Genomic DNA, 18,875 nt, shown 5'->3' with positions numbered 1-18,875 from the left:
AATAACCAATGCAAGTAGTATTGTTAATATCTCAATTCCGAACAAGACGGCTCCTGAAATACAGGACTGCCCTTCCCACGTACTCCTATCTAGTACTGGGCCACGACTGGGTCATTAGTTCACATCCGTCCTCTCTAGGAGCGGTGTGAGGGTGCCAAACCTAAGTAGCGCTACCAACTAATACCCGTTACCCTCCAGGTAACATAATAAGGGACTTACAAGATTGATAGGTGAGAATATTAACCAATATACCCGTTTTTACCCAAAAGACTTATCCCTCCACGGGATACCCACTGACTGTCCCGAACCACTGGGACGCATGCTCGAATGTAGTGAACTCACCTTTGCTTTGCTGGGTAAGTTTAAGACACGTATTCCAAGTTGATCAATTAGTCCCTATTGTAATTACCAATAATAGTCGATTTTGTACGCACATAAATTACACATCTCACGCACAATTTATTCATGTACACCTTGTTTACATATCCCTCATTTATTGGACATGCAGCATGTAGTTCGAGTCATATAGTCAATCTAGCAATTTAATACCAATAGGTAATCATCTAGCACGCATTCGATTCATAAGCAGGTTCATGTTCACACACATATAGCACCTTATCCTTTAACACGAGTACATGCAAAATAACCAAGTTAATATCTTACTTGGGGCTCGGTATAATCTGAGATAATTTTATGCGCAATATATTCAATTCGCAGCCCACTACTTAATACCCAAACCAACCCGACCAATCAAGCATAAATCATAAAATCACCAACACTCAACAAACATAGCATGTAGCCCACTTGGACCCGGTTGGGTTTGGGCCCAACAGAAACTTATGAGCTGTTGTGCGGCCCGGCGCACATCAAGACGGTGCGGCCCAACTCGTGACCATCCCGTCACTTCGCAGCCCGTCACTTCGCTGCTGGGCCATCCTAAGGCTGACCCAGCTCATTCGTATCGCTCGGCTGTGGCTCAGATGTCATGGGGGTGGGGTTGTAGTTCGGGTTTGGCTCGATTCGCAATTACGGCCCAACATCTATTCCACAATTAATCCAAACGTAAACATCATAACTAAGATACATCACTCAGCCGATCCAAATTCATAACCTTCATAATCTAATTCATGCTAATTGGCCCATACATGAGACTCATCGCTTCCATTCTATAAAAACCCGGACCATACTAAGTCCGAGATCGGCACATAAATCATAACAATCTACATAATCTCAAGCATAACTAACAGGAGCCTATAATCACATGTTCAATCGCATCAGTTAGCATGTATCACAATTTTGTCACATATTTATAAATCATCACATCCTTTATTAATCATGCTGTTAACAACCCACATACATAACTAATACAATTCATTAGCATGATATACAACTCAAATTAGTTTCCAATTTCAACAGGATATTAATTTATTCACTTTCTTTTTCTTTAACACCCATAATTTCTAGCTCATTATATGATTGCATCGGAATTTGTCACACAAAAATATCAACACTCAATTTATTAGATTGCCGAGTAAATGATCAACCTACGCCGTAAAACCCGTCGAGTTATCGTCCATCATAAAAATCATTCTAGTACTCACATCATCTCGGTTCATAGACTAATTACCATAACAGATTTCTTACTACCAATTCAGTGTATCATCATAACTAATTTCCCAACATTATTAAAGTCGAGCCATACTAATAACAGCCCTTACGTTCATGTTTTAGTCCATGCACATTAACCCATATTCACATATCATCATGCCAGATCCTAAGTCAATTTATAACAGCTCTAAAACAAACTCTGATCGTGCATACAACAGGTATTTATCACGATTACATGCACATATACAAACATAACATCAAGTATCAATACACCTATGCATGACGACAAACGGATTCGATTCGAAACGTTGAGATATTATACTAACCGAAAGATTCGAGGTATAGGGTGAACTCGAGGCAGAGCTTCACGAGGGGGGGGTATCCACAGCCGTCGCACTATCTTGATGGGGGTAGGGTTTGTTGCAATTTGATATTGTGATAAACGTACAACCTCATATAATACCAATTCCTTAACCAAGTGGGCTGAATCCTTTTAATTGAGGTATACAACCCTTAACATTACCGGGCCCAATACTTGGGTTAACTACAAAAGAAGCTGGGCCAGCCTTAGTGTTATGAGGGGGATGCACATGCGGGTTTCAAGTGAAGCTCCGGCCCAGTTGCAATTAATGAAGCAAAAAAACACATTTGACGGTTTCACGTACAATAACCTTCCCACATAACATTTAATGAAACACACGTGTAACCTACTAAGTCTTGTATAATCGTGATATAAAAGCAATTAAATATAAGGACACACATCAAAGGTTGTGGAGTCTAAGCAATGCTAACCTTGGGAATACGGGTTGTCACAGCTGCTTTTGGCTCTGAGAAGTTGTATTTCTTCAAGAAGCCTTCCTGAACTTGAACTTTCTCCTGCAGTTGCAATCTCTGTCATCTTTTTCTTGATATCATGCAATTCTTTAAGAGCCTTCTCCATTTCTGAAGAACTTCCTTTGTTTTCTGATGACTTTTGTATTTCTTTGAGAGCTGCACTATTTTCTTTAGTTTGTTTCTGCACAGCTTTGACAGTCTCTGATAGAGCTTTGACTTCTGATTTTTTATTTCTGATTTCTTCAGGTATCAGATCAAGTTTTTTGTTCATGACTGTTTTCTCAGTAGCAGCTTCATCTTCATCTTCAAGTTCTTTATGAAGTTGTTTTGGAGACACAGATGGTTGTTCTTGGAGAATAGGAGAAACAATAGATGTTTCCCTTCTAACACCACCAGAAAACACATTTTCTGATGTTCTGAGGTTAAGAGGATTGGAAGTATCCAAATTCTCTGTTTCCTCACCAGAAATTTGAAACAAATTCAAGTCCTGGTTTTCCTCACATCCTTGAACCTTTTCAGATTCTCCATGAGTTGTTGAGAAACTTTTATTTTTCTCATCCAGGTTTCCTTGATCAGTGAACTAATCTCCACCTGTTGTTACCACATTTTCCTCCTCAGAGTCTGACACAGAAAATTGGTCTTTTGTTTCACTCGCATTTTGTTTTGTAAAAACAGTGCTTCTTTGTAATATTTCATATCTTGGTTGAATTGATTCATCAGAATCACTTTCAGAAGTATAAAATATATTGAGTTTAGATTTTGTTGCACATGTTTCTCCTATATGTCAGCCTTCAGCATGATGTTCTTCTGTTGCATGAGTCATCTGCACATCTTTATCAGCTGGATGTGGATCAGATTCATCCTGCTGCTCTATTCTTGGTGTGCTTGATTCTTCTGCATCATGCTCCATGGGTGACAGTTTTTCAAATCCTTCTTTTGTTTCTGCTTGCCTACTTAACATTCTCATATATTCTGCTCTGTATAATGAATTTTCTGGTACAAGATCCATCATATTTTCTGGCAGAATAGGTACATCAAAGTCTGACATCCATGACCCTGCAGCACTCCAAGGTCTCATAATTTCTGATCTCCACATATATTTTGATTTTGGAGTTTGCAGATTTCTTTCAGAAAAAGCATCAGAAAAATGGTAGATATGAATCTATCTTTCCAGTTTTAGTCAGAATTGATCTTTTGATCAGATTAAATATTTATGTTCCAAAATCAATATTCAACCTAGTTATAAGGCTGAACATGATTGTTAGAATATTCATATTTATCTGATCCGTACCTCCGATCTTGGATGATAAACACTTATTCAATATTTCCATCAATACTTGCCAGAAGGCATGCAGCTTGTTCCTCTTGAACTCATTGATTTTTGAAATCTTTGCTTTGCATCCCATTATAGCATCAAGTTGTTCAAACATGTCTTCTTTTGGTGGTGCTTCTTCATACTCTTGATTTAAGGGTAGTTCCAAACATTCCCTTATTTTCTCTGTTGTGATTATGATGAAGATATCTTCCTATACATGTGCTGTTAGCTCCATATTTGTACTGTGAGCTTCGAGAGTTTTTACAACTTGTTGTAGCAGTTTTTCTGGTACCTCTCTGGTCTTTGTAAGAGCATGAGCTATTGGGCTTCTGATCAGAAACTCAATGAGAATTTGACACTTCACGTCATATTGTTCGATATTGGTGTTCATTGCTTCATTGTTGTTCTTCAAAGGAAGATATTCAGCTTCAGTGATTAAGGGAACAAAGTGTTCAGCTTGAGGTGGACTGTTGTTGGAGGCAGCCATTGTCACACCCCCAAAATCCACACGCGGAGTATCACCGCTTGGGAGCGTGACTGACCAGGATCAAGCCACCAATCATACAGAACATTGTATAGAATAAAAGTAAATGCAATATAATCCAAACCATTTCCATATGAAAGGTGTTTCCAAAACATAAGTAAGTTGTCATTGTTTAGCGGAAGCGTATTATTGTAAAACCCATAGCAATTAAGTATCAAATATCAAAAGTGTTCAATAAGATGATCAAGATCCAAGCCCCACAACGACCAGCTCCTCCGTGTGCAAGCTCCAATATGTACCTAAGGTCCTGCAAGGCATGCAGCAGATAATCAACAAACTAGTTGAGCGAGTTCACAGTTTATAGTTTAGTTCGGGTAATAGTGCGTTCGTTCAGTTAAGTTTCATATCGTATCAGTTCCATCGCGGCCTCCCAGGCATGTGTGCGAAGATTAGGTTCGTTAGTTCGCGACCGTAGTCTTTACCGACCAGGGTGTGTGCGAAGGCAATTTATCAGTTCGTTCGCGACCATAGTCCTTACCGACCAGGGTGTGTGCGAAGGCAGTTGAGTAGTTCGTAAGCATCAACAGTTTAGTCGTTCGTTACAGTATCAAAGTATGCACAAGTAATCATCCAACCCATTCCCACCCTGGGAACCCATGCCTTGGCTGTGTGAACTCACCTTGGTTTGCTCGGTATGCTAGGTTATGCACTCACAAGTGATTAATCACGTCCTATTGTATGCACGTATAACAAATCAGTTCATGTTCACAATGATACGCATGCAATTTAATGTTCACATAACAGTCAGTTTGCATATCGGCACATCACGTATCATTTCGCATTTAATCATTAACTATCATTCGATTCACATTTACCCATCCTTCGATATATTGCTCATCCTTCGGTCTAACAATTATCACAACCATCACAAATATGTTTCGACACATCTATCGATACACAGTTAGCATCTTACGATTCATGGTTATCTTTCGACACATCAGCTATGTTTCGACATAGTTATCCTTCGGCACACAGATTATGTTTCGGTCAACACACTATCGTTCGGTCAATGCTATCCTTCGGTCAACACCTATGTTTCGAAGGACAGGTATCTTTCGGTCACAGCTATGTTTCGATTACTAATATCTTTCGATGAACATCAGTTATGGAATGTCAGTTACGTTTTTCTCAAAGTTTCCAAGTTTTTCCTAACTGATTATCAATTAACACCAATTTCACAAATCAATTAGCATCAACAAGATCAAACAAGCATGATTCCCATGTTTATCAAGAACCCTAATCTGAATAACAAAATCATTCAAACTATCCGATTTACACATAGGTGCCGATTACATAAACATGTCCGATTACAATATGATCAATTCGATTAACCTACATCCGATTAACATACATATTCCGGTTAACACGCAAACGACATATTGCAATACCAACATACATATCCGGTTATCATGGCCAATCCACAAGACATCATCATTGAACATCATCAAAACAGATCCGATTAACATACTAACAATATATTGCAAGACAATTTATAAATCATGAAATCAAAGCATCATAAACAACATCACACTAACCGGAAATCTGGATTACGGTATGGAATCCTTCGAACAGAGAGTAGGTTTGCTATATGCCGTCACACACACACAATAGCACTAGGGTTTTGAAAAATAACTGCCGGTTTGCATGTATCACGTATATAAACGTATCACAGAAATGGGCCAAGCCCATCAGAAAGGCTGGGCCGAAAGATGTCGAAGGATAGGGTCCTTGGTCGAAGGATATGTTTCGAGATCCTTCGAACCGAAAGCTGATCCTTCGAATCGAAGGATATCTTTCGTGGTCCTTCGAATCCTTCGAACAGTATGCCATGTTTCGTGATCTAGACTAAGTGTATTAAATAACCATTCTAGACTAAGTGTAATAAATAATAATTCCAATATTATCTTTTACAACCACAAGTAGTTACATGTATGCACAATGACAACACGTTTCATTAAAACACAACGCGTACAATTACAAATCCAACAAGTCAACTACTAAACAGTCAAAGTCAACGCGCATTTAATGCGAAAGTGAAAGTCAGAAACTCGAGTTGTCACATTATCCCCAACTTAAAAGAAATTTCGTCCCGAAATTTGGTACGCACTCACTGAGGAAGCTAGGTAAGTTACATCGTTCACTGGTTTTCCTGGGGTGTCACATCATCCCCCCGTTGATTTGGAATTTCGTCCCGAAATTCAGTAGTAGTAGCTTCAGCCTCAGCAGTGGATGCATTGGTTTCGAATAACTGGGGATACTTTTCTTTCATCTGATCTTCGCGTTCCCAGGTATACTCCGGGCCACGCTGGGAGTTCCAACGAACTCGAACAAGAGGGATTCTCTTGTGTTTGAGGACCTTAACATCCCGGTCCGTGATTTCAACTGGTTCCTCGACGAACTGCAACCGCTCGTCGATAGTGAGTTCCTTAAAAGGAACTATAAGGGTCTCATCTGATAGGCATTTCTTCAGATTGGACACGTGAAATACATTGTGAACTGCACCGAGTTCAGGAGGTAGGTTTAATCTGTAGGCTACTTTGCCAATCTTTTCTAAGATTTCGAACGGTCCGACGTACCGCGGATTGAGTTTGCCCCGTTTACCAAAACGTACCACACCCTTCCAGGGTGAAACTTTCAATAAAACCCGGTCCCCGACCTCAAATTCCAATGGCTTTCTACGCTTGTCCGCGTAGGCTTTCTGACGGTCGCGTGCTGCCGCCATGCGTTGTCGTATCTGTGCTATCTTTTCTGTGGCGTCCACTACAATCTCTGGACCCGTAATTTGACTATCCCCCACCTCTGCCCAACAGAGAGGTGACCGGCATTTACGTCCGTACAATGCCTCAAATGGAGCGGCTTGAATGCTGGTATGGTAACTGTTATTGTATGAAAACTCCACTAAAGGGAGGTGCTTTTCCCAGCCGTTGCCGAAATCGATAACACACGCTCGAAGCATGTCTTCTAAAGTTTGGATAGTTCGCTCAGACTGCCCATCCGTCTGAGGATGGTATGCTGTGCTCATGTCTAATCGTGAGCCGAAAGATTTGTGCATCGCTTGCCAAAGTTCTGACGTGAATCGTGCATCGCGATCCGAAATAATAGAGATGGGCACTCCGTGCCTCGAAACAACTTCTTTCATGTAGATGTCTGCTAGGGTAGAAAACTTATCCTTTTCTTTGATAGCCAAGAAGTGAGCAGACTTTGTGAGCCGATCAACGACCACCCAGATAGTGTCATTCCCACGCTGGGATCTAGGTAGGCCAGTAACAAAATCCATGGAAATTTGCTCCCATTTCCATTGTGGTATTTCTGGTTGCTGAAGTAGGCCTGATGGTTTCTGGTACTCGATTTTAACCCTTGCACAAGTTAAACACTTGCCGACGTAAGTTGCGATAAGAGCTTTCATGTTTGGCCACCAGTAAGTTGTTCTGATATCGTGGTACATCTTATCCGACCCTGGATGTACCGAGTAGCGAGACTTGTGCGCTTCATCCATCACAAGTTCGCGTAAGCCGCCATAAAGTGGGACCCAAATACGCCCCGTTACATAGTAGGCGCCGTCTTCCTTTTGTTCCATTTGTTGCCTTGAACCGCGCAAGGCTTCAGCCTTGACGTTTTCGGGTTTTAGTGCTTCTATCTGAGCAGCTCGTATCTGTGCAGGAAGACTGGACTGAATGGTAAGCTGTAGCGCTCGCACGCGCTTAGGTAAAGTGTCTTTCCGACTGAGGGCATCAGCCACAACATTGGCCTTCCCTGGATGATACTTGATGGCACATTCGTAGTCGTTCAGTAGTTCAACCCATCTTCGTTGACGCATATTCAAATCTTTTTGCTTAAGGATATGCTCGAGACTCCTGTGATCGGTGTAAATCGTGCACCTGGTACCGTACAGGTAGTGTCGCCATATCTTAAGCGCGAAAACAACAGCTCCCAGCTCTAAATCGTGCGTCGTGTAGTTCCGTTCATGAACCTTGAGTTGCCGAGAAGCGTAGGCTATCACTTTATCACGTTGCATCAATACACAACCAAGCCCCTGTATCGATGCGTCACAATAGACCACGAAGTCATCCGTGCCCTCTGGCAATGAAAGAATAGGTGCGCTGCAAAGCCTATCCTTTAAGTACTGGAAAGCGGTCTCTTGCGTATTACCCCATCTGTAAACGACACCTTTCTGTGTAAGCATAGTGAGTGGTTGCGCGATCTTGGAGAAGTCTTTAATAAATCGCCTGTAGTAACCCGCCAAACCCAAGAATTGGCGTATTTCTGTTGGTGTACGTGGTGCTGGCCAGTTTCTGATCGAATCAACCTTGGATGGATCGACATGAATCCCATCCTTGTTCACCACATGGCCTAAGAAGTGGACTTCACGAAGCCAGAAGTCGCATTTTGAAAACTTTGCGTACAGTTGCTCCTTTCGAAGAAGTTCCAAGATAAGACGTAAGTGCTGCTCGTGCTCCTCCTGACTCTTGGAGTAAATCAGGATGTCGTCGATGAAGACAATGACGAACTTGTCTAGATAGGGTTTACACACCCTGTTCATAAGATCCATGAAGACTGCTGGCGCGTTCGTAAGCCCGAATGGCATGACAAGAAACTCGTAATGACCGTAGCGAGTTCTGAAAGCGGTTTTGGAGACGTCCTCATCCCGGACTCTCAGCTGATGATACCCTGACCTTAAATCAATCTTGGAATAATAACACGACCCTTGCAACTGATCGAATAGGTCATCTATGCGCGGAAGAGGATAACGGTTCTTCACCGTCACCTTATTGAGTTCACGGTAGTCGATGCACATCCTGAACGTACCGTCTTTCTTCTTTACAAATAACACTGGAGCTCCCCAAGGTGAAGAGCTTGGACGAATAAAGCCCTTTTCCAAGAGCTCTTGTAGTTGCTTCGACAGTTCTTCCAGTTCGGTTGGAGCTAAACGATACGGTGCGCGGGCTATTGGTGCTGCTCCAGGAGCTAACTCAATCTGAAACTCGACTTGACGATGAGGAGGCAAACCAGGTAAATCTTCGGGAAACACCTGAGGGAAGTCACGTACAACTGGGATATCCTCCAGCTTCTTTTCCTTTGCTGATGCATCAGTGACAAGTGCCAAAATGGCAGTATGTCCCTTTCGTAAACATTTCTGCGCCTTTAAGTAAGAGATGATGCCAACCACAGCACCACTCTTGTCACCTTGTACTTCGAGAGGTTCCTGACTGGAGCGAGGAATACGAATAACTTTTTCTTTGCATAAGATCTCCGCGTGATGTTGAGATAACCAATCCATGCCGATGACGACGTCGAAGCTACCCAAGACTATGGGTATAAGATCAATCGTGAAAGTCTGACCCGCTAGAACAATACTACAACCCTTGACTATATGCGCGGCTTCTACACTTTTACCATTGGCTAGTTCTACGACGTGTTTGGTGTCTAGAGGTGTTGGTGTACGTTTTAATAATTTACTCATTTTCAATGACATATAACTTGTATCAGCACCCGAATCAAATAAGACAGTAACGTAAATATCGTCGAGAAGAAACTTACCCATAACCACATTGGGATCATTCACTGCATCTCCTCGACCCAACACAAAAGCACGACCACGAGCTTCATTGCCGTTGTTATTGTTGTTTCCCCCGTTGTTCTGATTATTGTTGTTATTTCCGTTGCCCTGGTTGTTGTTGTTATTGCGATTCTGGTTCAACTGAGGACAATCGCGTTTGTAGTGACCTTCAGCCCCACACTGGAAACACCCCCGGTTTCCACGCTGTGGCTGCTGCTGCTGATTCTGTGGAGCTGGCGGTGGAAGTTGCTGGTGCTGGTTTGCTGGACACGAGCTTCTACAATCTTTAGCCTCATGACCCGGCTTGTGACATCTTTGACATTGACTCCTGCGACATCTTCCACTGTGGTGTTTGTTGCACCTGTTACACCACGGGTGATTTCCCTTATAACCACTATGTCCCTGACTGCCCGATGATTGCTGACTCGGACTCTGGTAATCGTTGGTGCGACGTTGCTGAGTTTGGGACTGAACAGACGCTGATCCCCTGCTGGAATCCCCGTCCCACTTTCTTTTATTCTCGCTGGGTGTGGCAGAAGTAGCAGCTGTTGGAGTGACTGAAGTAACAGCTGTAGCAGTAGCGCCGACACGCTTTGGCAGTTTATTCTGATCCACTGCCTGATCAGTGATGCGATGAGCGAGACGCTGGATCTCCTGAATGTTGTTGAGGTTAGCCGAGGTAACGTGGCTCTGAATCTCTGGTACAAGCCCCTTGAGATACAACTCAATGCGCTTGTATGGTGGGTCTACCATGGTTGGACATAGCACAGCCAACTCGTTCGACCTCTTGGTGTAAGCTTCAATCTCTGAACCCACCATCTTCAAGTTGTACAACTCATCCTCCAACTTGTGAATGTCTTCTCTAGTGCAGTATTCTCTCTTGATCAGTTCTTTGAATTCATTCCAGGGTGTGGCGTTAGCAGCTGCCAACCCTAAAATCTGCACTTGTGCGTTCCACCAAGTGAGCGCAATCCCTTCAAGTGTGCCAGTGGCGAACTTCACCCTGCGAGCCTCAGGGCATTCACACATTTCGAAAACCGACTCGATCTTTTCAAACCAGTGGAGGAGTCCGACTGCCCCCTCCGTGCCACTGAACGAGCTAGGACGACAGTCCATGAAAGTCTTGAAGGTACACGCAGGTTGTTGCTGAGCGGGTTGACCTATTGTGTACGAATAGGGCAAAGTTAAGTACGAGAATTAATGTAGGATCTAAAGATCCTAGTGTCTATACTGCAGGGTATACTACCTGCTTGGGCGGCTGCAACTGCCGCAGCAACGAGAGCCTCTAGCTGGGCTTGAGTCATGGTAATTCGTGCGGCCATTGATCTTCACATCAAAGGCAACATAAGTGAGAAAGGTTCGCGAGTAGTGCGATGACAGAAGAGTGTAAGCACATAAGTATTCTCATGCAATGTCAAGTTGTGAGCAAGTAATGTAAGCATACTACGAGCAAAGTTCTATGCAAATTCTAGCATGTAGGCAATAAACATAAACCTTATTACCTAGGGAGTTGAGTCTTGCACGTGGAGCGAAGCGTCGTTGTGGATCGTTGAGAGCACTGTTCTGGTTATAGTCTGGTTTTAATAAAAACGTTTTCCCATATTAAAACCAAGTTCTCTATAACCAATGGCTCTGATACCAATCTGTCACACCCCCAAAATCCACACGCGGAGTATCACCGCTTGGGAGCGTGACTGACCAGGATCAAGCCACCAATCATACAGAACATTGTATAGAATAAAAGTAAATGCAATATAATCCAAACCATTTCCATATGAAAGGTGTTTCCAAAACATAAGTAAGTTGTCATTGTTTAGCGGAAGCGTATTATTGTAAAACCCATAGCAATTAAGTATCAAATATCAAAAGTGTTCAATAAGATGATCAAGATCCAAGCCCCACAACGACCAGCTCCTCCGTGTGCAAGCTCCAATATGTACCTAAGGTCCTGCAAGGCATGCAGCAGATAATCAACAAACTAGTTGAGCGAGTTCACAGTTTATAGTTTAGTTCGGGTAATAGTGCGTTCGTTCAGTTAAGTTTCATATCGTATCAGTTCCATCGCGGCCTCCCAGGCATGTGTGCGAAGATTAGGTTCGTTAGTTCGCGACCGTAGTCTTTACCGACCAGGGTGTGTGCGAAGGCAATTTATCAGTTCGTTCGCGACCATAGTCCTTACCGACCAGGGTGTGTGCGAAGGCAGTTGAGTAGTTCGTAAGCATCAACAGTTTAGTCGTTCGTTACAGTATCAAAGTATGCACAAGTAATCATCCAACCCATTCCCACCCTGGGAACCCATGCCTTGGCTGTGTGAACTCACCTTGGTTTGCTCGGTATGCTAGGTTATGCACTCACAAGTGATTAATCACGTCCTATTGTATGCACGTATAACAAATCAGTTCATGTTCACAATGATACGCATGCAATTTAATGTTCACATAACAGTCAGTTTGCATATCGGCACATCACGTATCATTTCGCATTTAATCATTAACTATCATTCGATTCACATTTACCCATCCTTCGATATATTGCTCATCCTTCGGTCTAACAATTATCACAACCATCACAAATATGTTTCGACACATCTATCGATACACAGTTAGCATCTTACGATTCATGGTTATCTTTCGACACATCAGCTATGTTTCGACATAGTTATCCTTCGGCACACAGATTATGTTTCGGTCAACACACTATCGTTCGGTCAATGCTATCCTTCGGTCAACACCTATGTTTCGAAGGACAGGTATCTTTCGGTCACAGCTATGTTTCGATTACTAATATCTTTCGATGAACATCAGTTACGGAATGTCAGTTACGTTTTTCTCAAAGTTTCCAAGTTTTTCCTAACTGATTATCAATTAACACCAATTTCACAAATCAATTAGCATCAACAAGATCAAACAAGCATGATTCCCATGTTTATCAAGAACCCTAATCTGAATAACAAAATCATTCAAACTATCCGATTTACACATAGGTGCCGATTACATAAACATGTCCGATTACAATATGATCAATTCGATTAACCTACATCCGATTAACATACATATTCCGGTTAACACGCAAACGACATATTGCAATACCAACATACATATCCGGTTATCATGGCCAATCCACAAGACATCATCAATGAACATCATCAAAACAGATCCGATTAACATACTAACAATATATTGCAAGACAATTTATAAATCATGAAATCAAAGCATCATAAACAACATCACACTAACCGGAAATCTGGATTACGGTATGGAATCCTTCGAACAGAGAGTAGGTTTGCTATATGCCGTCACACACACACAATAGCACTAGGGTTTTGAAAAATAACTGCCGGTTTGCATGTATCACGTATATAAACGTATCACAGAAATGGGCCAAGCCCATCAGAAAGGCTGGGCCGAAAGATGTCGAAGGATAGGGTCCTTGGTCGAAGGATATGTTTCGAGATCCTTCGAACCGAAAGCTGATCCTTCGAATCGAAGGATATCTTTCGTGGTCCTTCGAATCCTTCGAACAGTATGCCATGTTTCGTGATCTAGACTAAGTGTATTAAATAACCATTCTAGACTAAGTGTAATAAATAATAATTCCAATATTATCTTTTACAACCACAAGTAGTTACATGTATGCACAATGACAACACGTTTCATTAAAACACAACGCGTACAATTACAAATCCAACAAGTCAACTACTAAACAGTCAAAGTCAACGCGCATTTAATGCGAAAGTGAAAGTCAGAAACTCGAGTTGTCACAGCCATTAAGGATTTGGGTATTTGCTTTTGAAAAGGGTTTTTAGGGTTTTGAGAATGGAGATTGAAGATGGACGTCTCTGTTGTTGGAGGGGATATTTATAGTGAGCTGAGACAGAGATTTTTGAGTGTTTTTCGTGGGTTGTTTGTATTCAAGGTGGTTTGTGACACCTTAATGATGTTTTAATCTTTTAAAGACGCAAGCGTTTTTGAAAAAACCCTTGGTTTATCTCTAAATTAATGTATATCTCATTTAAGCCAATTAGAGATTCCAACGATTTTTTAAAAGATAAACACTAGTATCCAACTTGCACCTTTTTATGTGGGACCCCTTTTTTTCAGAATTGGTCCAATCAAAAGCCTTTTCTTCAATTTAGTGCTTTCCCATGTTGTCCTTTTAATGATATATATATTGAAAGATCTCTAAATGTTTCTTAAAGAGTTGAATTTTCTCATATATATATCATCAGAAGACATTTGATTCAATTATAGGAATCTGAATGAAAATTTTTATTTTTTATTTTTTATTTTATTTTATTTTTAAGATGAGAGGGAATGAGTGGAGTTTGATAAATTTCTTACCTTTACCTTGTGAACTTCACACCTTTGTTCTGATGTATCAAGAAGTCTCTTTCATATAGCTTGTTCCAGTCCTCAGAAAAAAAATTAAAGAAACATATCTAAAAATAATCTAACCTCTTTTTTTTATCTGATCGACCTTGGTTAAGACTCACAAATCCTGATGTTTTAATGACGTTTCTGATAAATTTTATCAGATTCTGATGATTTATCACATCCTATCAGATTTCATTTTATTCTTACCAGATTTTCCTTGTTATCATCCGACAAGATTTCTTAGTTCCCCCGTACCTATTGACATATCTAACTAACAATCAATTAAGAAAAACTGAATATATTACTGAACAAGAGTGGGTTAGAACACACACAAAACAACAAAAAAAACTTAAACAGGCAAAAACAAACACCGATAGACCTAACTACTCATCCTCTTCATCCAATACGTTATACATGCACTTCACATATAACAAGAGACTGGTTATTCTTCCTATATGAAAGGTTGATGGAACCAGGGAAGCAACTCTTAAGTTTTCTTGAAGTGCCAGTTCAACTCTTGTATAACAACTTCTCACACCACCAAAGTCAAGCTGACTTGTGATTACTTTGGTTACGAAACGAGGGTAGATCAGAAAAGGATTACGGTCATGGACGTTTCCTTCTAAGTCTCTCATGAGAAACTTAGCATAACTGTAAGGTTTTTCCTGTACAATAGCATGCGCCACTTCCATCATCCTGTAAGACAGCTCATTAAAGTGTCCAGTCTTTTTCGAAAAGCAGACACTCAGCTGTGTTACCAAATATTGAAAAGGTGGTATGAACCCAGATTTGCAAATTTGCCTTGACACATTGCTTGAATTGTAGCCCATTTCAGTCAAGGTCCTTTGCACTTCTGCCTTTTCCAATATGCTGATCCTTCGATAATCACCCAGTTTGAGGACATCTCTGAGTGTTTCCTCTTTTAGGGTGATCTCTACCCCCATAACCTCACTTCTTATCCACATAGAAGTGCCACTCATAACAACTTGAGCATTCCACCAGAACTCCTGAAGAAGTTCTGGATATATGGTGACATGTGTAGCCATGGCAAAGCCCAAGGGACTTCTCATGATCATATTGTATACAAACCTGCAGTCCTCCCATGCAGGTCCTTCTAAGTTGGATCTTAATCTGAGATTATGATGTTCGTAAAGTTTGAGAGGGAATTGGTTGGATTCCATTGATTTTGGGTGGTTCATCTTGAAATAAGAAGTTTTTCTGATGGTAGGCTTTTGAAGAGAAGATTTTGTTGTGAAGAATGTCTTTTTCAGATTGTTAATATTTATAGGTGAAAGTGATAGTTTCATATTAACAAAAAAAAAATCTTCTCTTCATTTAAGACGATATCTAGTGCAGTGAATATGACAGTCTACTAAGCCTTTTGTGTGAGTAAGCATTCAATAGGTGGGCGGCTACTTTCATAGCTCCTAATGATATCGGTGCTTACGTGTTTCTGTTAAACTTCTTATAACCGAATAACGATGCATGTTAAAAAAAAAATTTTGTGAAAAATCATTTGTGACGATTGAATTCTTTGGATTTAATTTTATCTTTATGCATTGTTTTGGTCAAAAATCACACAAGGATATTGCAACCAAACTCTCTGTTAACGGGGAATGATGCTTGGTACGATGAACAAAGATAAGGATCACTTAAATGAAAACTGCACAAGTGACACAAAGATTTATACGAGGAAAAAGCCCTAGATCAATGAATGACCTCCGACATAAAAAACCTCGGGTGACGGAAACTGTTAGGGCTGGATTTTTATGACTTATGATCCTTACATGTGATCCTAATCAGTGATCCTTGATTCTTTGGCAGATAGTGATCCTCAGAAGAGTTCCAGGATCAGGATCACGGACCGTCCTAGGGATCCTCATACTAACAGTTGTTCTCATTAGATTTAATGTTATCTTGCAGGAATGTCTGGATGGATCCGCTCTTAGCAACGTAAACAAGGAACTCGTCTTTACAACTTTGGCATATGCATAATCAAAGATGGACGTTGTGGACGATATGGAAACTCAGCATAATTTAAGGGCGATAATTTAGGCTAGATTTACTTCTATTCCTAAAGGGGTAACGAGCTAATAGTTAGGTTATTTACCTAAAATACGACCACTCACACTTGTATAAATAGCACTCTTCCACATTCGGAAGACACAACACATTTCTCACACGCTTAGACACACGATACTATAGTGATCCTTGTACTTAGCTCGTTACCATCCGAAGTTGTAAAACATTGTTTGTTATATTGAAGTTTGGTGATCGGTAGTTGCCATCACCCGAGGTTTTTTATGCCGGAGATCATTCATTGATCAAGGGCTTTTTCCTCGTATAAATCCTTGTGTCATTCGCATATTTTACATCAAAGTGATCCTTTACTTTATTCATCATACCAAGCATCATTCCCCGTTTACATAGAGTTTGGTTGCATTATCCTTGTGTGATTTTTTGACCAAAACAGTTTGGCGCCCACCGTGGGGCAATTGGTGCTTCATTCATAAGAAAATTTTTCTGTTCGTGATCATTTCGAAGCATTGCATGGCTTCATCGTTGAAGAATACATCCACAGCGATGTTTGCAGTCAACTCGTCTTAGAACACTCTACCTTTGCCTCCACCACCAGCGGGATCTCCGAAAAATGCTGAGAAGAGACCAACTCCTGCTTTCTCTAAACCTACATCTTCTTCTGCTTTAACTTTTTCTGCTCCCAGTACTAGTGATATATTTACTTTGATTTTGCAGATGAAGGATCGTATGCAGCGGCAGGATGAAACTAATGACAGGATCCTCAAGGAAATCGGAGATCTCAAAAGACAAAAGAAAACGGCAGAGGATCATTCCCCACTGATGCCCAAATCTTTGAATTTTGATACTCCGATGATCACTTCTCAGCCATCAGAGGTCCCAGACGTTCAAATTATGGGAGGATCAAAAGGATTGCACCTCGGCTCGGCGATAATGACTCAGGCATCAGGCTCACATTTCCAGCTGGCAGGATCCTATCCTCAGCATATGGGATCCTTCGCGAATTCAGGAGCCTACCCAGAAGCACAGCAATTTCAAGGATCCTACTTTGTTCCAGGATCATCACAGGTTCAAGGATCGTCCTTTGTTCCAGGATCATCTCAGGTTCAAGGATCCTCCTTTGTTCCAGGATCATCCCATGTTCAAGGATCCTCCTTCGTTCCGGGATCATCTCAGATACCGGGATCCTTCCAAATGCCAGGATCCCTAAAGAGTTTGCAAACAGGAAGTCTAGATGTCCATCAAGGAGATTTTATTCCAATGCAGACCATTGCTTCCACTGGTCCCTCCATCATCCCAGAATCCCAGCAATATGGATTCACATCCAGTGTTCCTAACTTGAACCCAATGGGAGGTAACGCTTTAAATAATTATCTTACCACTAACCATGGATTCGTGCAGGATACAGGTATCAACCATGCTATGGCCAGAGAACTACAGAAGCTGAAGGATATGATCTCAAGTGTTCCAGGGGTAGTCAAGCCTATCCCGGAGATTGCAGATGGAAGCCATAAGGTATCTCGCTTTGCACCACCAATTTGTGATGCAGAGATACCCAAAAGGTTCCTGTTAGGGCTGGATTTTTATTATAGGTGATCCTTACACATGATCCTAACCAGTGATCCTTATTTCTTTGGCAGACAGTGATCCTCAGCAGGACTTCAGGATCAGGATCATGAGACATTATGGTGATCCTCATACTAACGGCCACTTCGACTTAATACAATATTGTTTTGCAGGAACATCTAGCAGGATACGCTCTAGGCGTCATGATCCAGAGACGCGTCTTCACAATTATGGCAAGAGCTAAATCAGAGATAGACGTTGCACAGGATATGGAAACATGGCTTGATTTATGGGCGGCTATTTTGGCTAGATTGTATCTCATTTCTAAAGGGGTAATGAGCTGAATATTAGTTTAGCTACCTAAAATAGGTCACCAACACATGTATAAATACCACTCTTCCTCATTCGGAAGAACACACACGACATACAACGCAACTCTCACACACTTAGACACCAAAAGCAATAGTGATCCTTGTACTCAGCTCATTATCATCCAAAGTTGTAATCATATTTTTGTTATATTGAAGTTGGTGATCGGTAGTTGCCATCACCCGAGGTTTTTTATGCCGGAGATCATTCATTGATCAAGGGCTTTTTCCTCGTATAAATCATTGTGTCTTTGCATCTTTATCACAGAAGTGATCCTTTACTTTCATAATTAACCAATCATCATACCCCGTTTTCATAAAGTTTGGTTACATTATCCTTGTGTGATTTTTGACCAAAACAGTTTGGCGCCCACCGTGGGGCAATTGGTGCTTCATTCATAAGAAAATCTTTTGCTCGAAATCATTTGAAAGAGTTACATGGCTTCATCATTGAAGAACACGTCCACGGCGATGCCTGCAGTCACCTCATCACAGATCACCTTGCCTCCTCCACCGGCAGGATCTCAGAAAAATACTGAGAAGAGATCAACTCCCACTTTCTCTAAACCTCTATCTTCTTCTGCTATGAATTCTTCTATTCCCAGTACTAGTGATGTATTTGCTTTAATTTTGCAGATGAAGGATCGTATGCAGCGGCAAGATGAAACTAACG

This window comes from Helianthus annuus, chromosome 5 (genome assembly GCF_002127325.2).
Source record: "Helianthus annuus cultivar XRQ/B chromosome 5, HanXRQr2.0-SUNRISE, whole genome shotgun sequence".
NCBI classification, from domain to species: domain Eukaryota; kingdom Viridiplantae; phylum Streptophyta; class Magnoliopsida; order Asterales; family Asteraceae; genus Helianthus; species Helianthus annuus.
This window is presented reverse-complemented; position numbering follows the sequence as displayed.